The sequence below is a fragment of the Musca autumnalis genome, unplaced genomic scaffold (assembly GCF_047663935.1).
Source record: "Musca autumnalis isolate F117 unplaced genomic scaffold, ASM4766393v1 scaffold_1, whole genome shotgun sequence".
Taxonomy (NCBI): Eukaryota; Metazoa; Arthropoda; class Insecta; order Diptera; family Muscidae; genus Musca; species Musca autumnalis.
Window position 1 is genome coordinate 327,522,173 of NW_027411644.1, and position 7,503 is coordinate 327,529,675.

Here is a 7,503-nt window from a genome sequence, read left to right on the forward strand (position 1 = left end):
GGGGGTGCTTTAGTTTTGGCCGATACTGTATGTTAAATCGTCGGTACTCTTACATGGGGTAGTTATGCCGAAACATTGACCTACATATCGCACATTTACTCAATGAGTTGCATAACTCAAAAAATTAATTTGTTAGTAATTTCTATTTTTATACCCTCAGCTCCTTTCATTTAAAGTTGGTTCAAGAGCACCGTGATTGAGGATACGATTCCTTCATGGTGGAATTAATAAATATTTTGTATATTTTGTGGTAGTACATTTTTTTGATCCAAAACTTATAACACATTCTAAGGATGCCAAAGAAGAACCTATAATGAAATATTACTGTCCGAGCTATGAATTAATAAAAATGTCAGTAAATGACAGAGATTTCGTAAAATGTACTAAAAATGATTACACATCTGTTTTATTATTGAAGTACAAGTTATACGTCGAAAAAACTGTAAATAAGTTTATAGTTTTAAAATGTGGTTTTTAAAAAAAATAAATAACTTTTTCCCCGGTTATGGCGGTAGATATCAGGTCTGTACTTTTTTTTATCCTCCACCATAATATATTTGTCATTCCATTTTTATCACATCGAAATATTCGTCAGAGGCCCTACAAAGTATAAATGTATATTCTTGATCAGCATAAAATTCTATGTCGAAAAACGATGCTAAATGTTCATCAAAACTACTTGGTCACTAAGTTTTGCAAGTTTTTTGCAGTGTTTGAACGTTTTTTGCGAATAGTTGCAGACTGGCAAAAATAGTACTTTTCAGATTCTTAACAGAGCTATCATATATGAAAACTTATCATATTTTGCGTTCCAAGCATTGGCCATACGATTTAGTTTGTTTTTAGGGTCTTCGTTACATTGTTTACCCGAATTGGTTGTACTCCGTTTTGATTGAGCGTTGATTTAGCCCTCATGCAACCGTACCTCCCGATTTAAGTTATTTGGAATATCTTGGCCACATTTTCCAAATAACTTGGCTGTAATTTTGTATTCCGTTTTTTTAAATGCATGGAAGATCTTCTCACAAAAATTTGTAATATGGATCTATGTACTGATATAGCCCTCTTGTGTGGTACCTTCCGATTTGTTGAATTTTTACTTGTTATCCGACATACATTCACCAATTTAGCTATATTTTGGTATTTTCAAGTTAGTTAAATGTATACTAGTTTCAAGCAAAACACGTATTATACCCTCAGCATTTATGCTAACAGTTTTCATTTTATAGCGTTTTTTTGCTTCTCCTGTAAAATTATTATTTTGTTAGTTACGACTTTTGGCATTTATGATGGCGATACATACTTTCAAAGGGGAAAATGTGCCTCATCGAAATAATGGTTTTAGACCCCAAGTATGTTTGGACGAAATCCGTTTCAGACAATTTGGAGTTGATTTAGCCATGTCCGTCCGCCTGTAAGTCTGTCTGGTACGATAACTCTCTGTCGTACGATAACTATCGAACGGATCGACCGATTCGATCCAAAATTTGGCTTTCACAATATTTTGTCCAAATTTATTTTGTTTGAGTTCGAAGGTTGGTTATATCGGTCCACTCCTTCCGGTACCTCCCCCAACAACCGATTTGGTCCATTCTTTGACATTGTCAAATTTCTACCAGACATAGATGAGGTTCATTCGGTCCACTCCTTCGGATACCTGCTCTCGAATCAATTTGATCTATTATTCACTGCCCCCATACGACGGTACAAGTTTTTTCAGGGGCAAGTTCATTCTTACTGAGAAAATAGCCCAAAAGGTGTAAGAGAGCCCTATTGCACCATGTGTAGTAGCTGGACTTTTGAACGGATCGGCCGATTCGGTCCAAAATTTGGCCTTTGTAATATTTTGTCCAAACTTAGTTTAAGTTCGAAGATGGGTGCACAGCTTCCGGAACCTCCCCCAAAGGTTAACAAATGTGACTAAATGGTACGCGCTATATCTGTTGAACGGAACAACCGTTCAATCTTTGGATTTCCTACTATTTCATTCAAATATAGTTTTATTTAAAAATTGTCCATATCGGGATCTGTGGTCCTGTTTAAGCGATATTATGTTTTTCGTGGGCAAGTCCATGCTTCCTGACATAGTGGTTCAAAAGCTCTAAGTTATACGATGACCAACTGAAATGACTTGTGGACACAATATCTATCGAAAGGAATGACTCCCAAAATAAGATCCACTTCTAAAATGAGCTGTGTCGGTCCATTCCTTCAAGTACATTCTCCGCAACACTTTTGAGCTTCAAATGAAATATACATATTTTTTGTCGGCAAGTTCATACTTCCAAAATGGGCCACAAAATCTGTGTAACCGCTATTACATTCAATATTGTCAATTGATGAATCTGTCGAAAAAGCCGACCAATACTTTTTTGCTTGTTTTCTTAAATTTTGAAGTTTGTTTTTTTAATGACAAATAGCTCTCCTCTGCTTATATTTGTTGTATTAATAACAAGTAAAATACAAAGCTTTCAATCAGTAGCAAGTACATATATAGAATGTCGACAGTAGTCAAATATAAAATTATGTATTAATTATTTTGGTGCAGTTACCCTAAGTCATTTCGTATAAAAGCCAGGGTAGCATCTCCCTAAAAAGGTTTAGCAGTGAAAAGCTTCTGCTAAATGGAATGGTGTAGGGTGTCACACAGTTGGCCACGTCCCGATTATAACCCTTGCTCATTTTTGATAGTGGACTATGTGAGGAGAAAATAAAAAAATAGTGTCGTGCAAGTTATGATGATGAACCTAATATTTTAATGGATCCCATTTATTTTTTCATTATTATTCATACATATTTCATCGCTAAAAGGAAAAAACAGTATGGGGGGTAGATGGCGAAAACCAAACATGTTTTACCCATTCAGATTTCGCGACCTGACAACATATTCTATGTAGTATAATTGAAATTCTTTAAAATGAAGTGTTTTAGGAGGGATCCCATAATGTCGACCAACGAAATTAATTTTCGTGGAAGCTGTGTTGGCATCAATGTAGAAAAATGGGTAAAAATGGGTTAAAGCCAACAAGTTTTTTTATGTTCCCTTCAGATTTATGGCTTAACCATACATTTTATAGACATATGCCCAAAGAAAGACTCACAGAATACTCCATGGGTAACGTAATACTAGTGTATCATTTTTCGATATATCCACTGCATCCACCTAAAATTGATGCTGACATTTTGAAGCCGGAAGTTCGGGGTTTTTTGAATTTTTTTAATAATTCGGACGCGCAACAGGATAATATTCAAAACTCATAATATGATTATATAACTCGTGATTTTACGTCGATTAATGCATATCTCATGAGTGTGCTCCCTTCAGCATCCTAGTAATTGGAGTCTAAATGCCAATATTTGACGCGTGCTTTTTTTTAGAAACCTATTTTTGCGTTTAAAGTTTACAAGTGTTATTCAATTTCCTTTGTACCCCGCGTGAATTTAGTTTTTTTTACGCGACGGGTCTAATGAGACCTTCTGCGATCGAATCCATCCACTAAAACCGCGGATATATTTACCTTGGAAATACGAAAATCGGCAAAAATGTATTTTAACAAATCGGCGTATTAAACAGCGATTTTTTTTAAACATTTTTTACATAATTGGAATCTTTTATAGGCGATTATAATATGTGCGAAAACGCGTGTCATAAATTACAGAGATTCGCGATTAATATGGTTTTTTTTTTACCATATATAGAATGTGGAGGCACATCCACGGTTCTTGAAGAATCTATTTGAAATATGTGTATATAGACGTATTTTTGATGGGTGCTACTGAAACCGGATGCGCATCAAAATGGTATGCAAATTGCGCGATTTTTACCCACTTTAAGGTTTTTTGCATTGTGTGACGCAACTGGCGGCACACATTGACCGCTGAGTGAAACATCGAAATATGCATAAATATTAAAAGAGATTGATTTGATTCAATATTACTCTTAATTTCCTATCCTTATAAGTTATCACAGTAAGCAAGTAAGCTTTCACGATGGTAAACCATATTTCTTGATGATTTTTCGAATCAAACCAAAAAATATATGTATTTGCAACAATATTTTCCAACAATAAGATTTTCTCTTTTGTTGTTGCTATAATATGCAATTTATGTACCCAATCTCTATAAATTTGGTATCATATTTTTCTATGCATTGTCTAGATTCCGAATATATTTTTTAATTTATTTTTGAGGGTTTGTACGGACTCTGGGACAGGATAATTTGGATTTACTTCAAAAATTTTTTATTATTTGTTGATTTTCCGCGAAAATAATAATAAATTTAATAACTATTTAAACATCTACGAATAGATATGGAATGCTGTTAACGATTTATGCATACATTTTCTCATAACAACAAATAAGATATTTTTAAATATTTTTTCTTTATATGAGAATAAAAACTGCTATAACTTTTGCGCGTATCGTCCAATTTTGTGAACGCGAACAGATTTGAAACCAGAATTTTTTTCTTAGCCTCTATGCCAAAAATTGCAGATGTGCTCGCAAAAAAAAATTTTTATTTTTTTTTTTCAAATGGAATTCCAAAGGATTTTTGGGTTTTGCGATATAAGGATTGTTTTTCGGTTTGAAACGATTTGAAATTATCGTTTGCGACCACATAAGGTATATATGGGGATTTCTGAGTAAAATCGGACAAATTGGGAAAAACTGGTTTTTGTTTTGTTTTTTGTTTTGTTGATGCTTAAGTAAAAGCAAAATATTCCAGTGTATTTTCAGATTTCTTTTTGCCTAACGGTTGCGGAGATATCGTAGTTTGAAAAAAGTCTATGCAAAAAAATTCTCATAACTTCTTTAAAAATGTAAATAGAAAAAATTGCACTGTGGGCTTGGATTAAATTTTCGGGATTTAATATTTAAAATCAATTTGTATCCATCCAATACTAAAACAGCATTTGTAGCCAAGACAATACAAAAAAGCATTGGAACGCTACTTCATGCAGTTTTGGCCTTGTGAAAGTGCAAATTTTTCTTTAAAATGTTGATAACATGCCAAAGTTTGCACTTTTACAAGGCCAAAACTGCCTGAATTAGCGTTCCAATGCTTTTTCGAGAGTTCTTAAGTATTGTCTTGGCTACAATTTTTGTCTTAGTATTGGATAGAAAATCTTAATAGTTTGGCTGTTATAGGCCAAAATATAAAAAAGCAATTTTTTTCTTAAAGGTACATTTTCAGTGTGAGTAAATATGGAATGTTTTTGTTTCGGTACATATGACATTGACCTCTAAGTAATATATTCGGAGAAATTGTAGCCTGAGCCAATAGATATATCAACATTTCAAATAGTTTACGAAATATGAGCCAAAGAAAATTTGCAAATTTTCCAAAAAAAAAAAAAACTGCATATCAAAATGGGTCTATCTCGTGTTCTTTTGCATGGTACATACAAATGCACAAAGGCACAATACCCCTTGTAGGGAATAAAAATAGACAGGTCGGGAAAGTCCACTAAACTAGTATGTAGTACCTGCGTGTAAACGCTATAGTAATTTTTTTACCATTTCATAAAGACATAAAACCTACTTACTCAAATCGTAAATTAAATTCTGAATAACTGTACATCATTTAAAATGTGATATTGTCTGGTGTGGGGATCGAAACTGGGCATTGATAGCGCAAGGCATCTGTGGCACCAAAAAATGACTTTCCAATTGTGCAACAAATGGGCAGAATGTCGGACACGCAGACTCAGAAAGTCCATTTGTGTGTTACAAATAATTGCACAAATATATAATAGTATGTTTCACAGTATGGTATAAATTTTGCAATAATATGTTATATATATATATATGTATCTATATTTAATAGAGTTGGGCAATCTCGTTCAATTGAACGATCTGGATCACTGTCCTCATTCAAAGACGAATGAGTAACATCATAAAAACCAACGTGTGAAATTAAGTATACACAGTTTTGTCAAAGAAATTACCGGTGTCCATTGAACGAGATAGTGACCCGGATCGTTTAATTGAACGAGATTGTCCAACTCTAATATTTATATGTACATATGTGTAGTACCAGACATTTAAAAATAACTGGTAGGGTTTTAATTATTTTGACGGCCATTGTATGTTTAGCATTGAACTATTTTCAATTTAATAAATCACAGTTTCTAAACAATACTTTTTTTAAATACGGCGGCCAATCTAATTATACGATAGTATTTGACATTTTGTGGAATCTACTTACCAATAAAATTCAGCACAAATTATTAAAAAAATGTATATTTATAACTTTTTTTTAAATAAATGTTTTGCCTTTTTGCTCTTAAAAAAATTTGTAATTATTTACTTTTTTTTAATTTTAACAATTTTGGAAAATCAGATATTTTATGTGTTAGGTATTTTTTGGGGGAAGTTTCAACTCTTTTCACGTACACAGTTGAAAAAATTCGGGGTAAAATATAACTTTTCGTAACAAGTGTCCAAAATTGAATGACTGTTGGCTTGAGTTCAACACGTATCTTTATATATATGGGAAAAACAAAAACAACAACAACAGCTACTGTTAGTCCGTATCAAAGCAGGATTCTGCAAAAGCTATTTTCCGTTATAAATGATAGCTTTTGTTGTTGTTCACGGTTGTTGTTGTTGTGGGTATTTTTGCCGAATCCACACAACCAATCAGAGAAGCAGAGCTTTTACGAACACATTGTAAGTGTTGTTCGTTAGTTGTGTTGTGGTGTAATCGTTTTGGACCCTACCATCATCATCCTGAATGGACAAAAGTAGCGTTTGTTGTGAAACGTGGGTGCAAAATGTACCAGTGAAAAACAAAGTTAAAAGCGTGGGTTTATTTCGGCTATGAGTGAGTGAGTGTGTGTGTGTGCGGACATAAAGAGGTTCCTTATGCACCTGTGAGCTGATATGTGAATGTTTGTTTACCTTATGTGAGAGATTTCGAATAAAAGTCCACGGGGATTAAGGTTAGAAGTCGTTGTTTTTACTGGTTGTTGTTATTGTTGCAACTGTTGTCTGTGGTTATTTGCCCGGTTTAACTAATTAGTAACAAAATGTAGGAGGTTTTATTAATGGTTTATGTTGGAATTTCTTGTTGTTTTTTGTTTTCCAAAGATTGTGGCAAGGGTTTTTGGCCTAATTGCTTCACGCACTTTGATGTCCACAACTTTTAATATCTTCGGGTAATATTTTAATTGATGTAATAATTATCTATGCACATATTTAATGGAATATTTCTTGTAAGAATATATTAAGAAAATATCATAAATATATTTATATTGTATTAGCATACACACTCCTTGCACATCACAAAGACGATTATAAGTCATCATTTTGGAATATTTCACAGAAAATAAAAGTAAATGGATGCAAGTTGCAAGTAAAACTTTGGCTTAAATAAAGAATGCAGTTAGAGTTCAAGTTCAAAAGTTATTTTTTAATTTTATTCAATTGTTTTCTCTTTATATTTAAAGCAAGACTTTTTTCTTGTATACAAATTATTTTCATATTAAATGAAAAACGAAG

At 33.0% G+C, this 7,503-nt stretch overlaps 1 protein-coding gene across 1 annotated transcript in view; it reads right to left on the bottom strand.

Moving 5' to 3' along the window:
- CCHa2 (neuropeptide CCHamide-2) overlaps window positions 1–6,459 on the bottom strand; it is a 64,164-nt gene extending 57,705 nt beyond the window's left edge. Inside the window, exon 1 of the mRNA XM_073962839.1 lies at window positions 6,209–6,459. The gene's annotated coding sequence lies outside the window, so the exon portion shown is untranslated. The remainder of the gene's footprint in view (window positions 1–6,208) is intronic.
- Window positions 6,460–7,503: the final 1,044 nt, after the last annotated feature.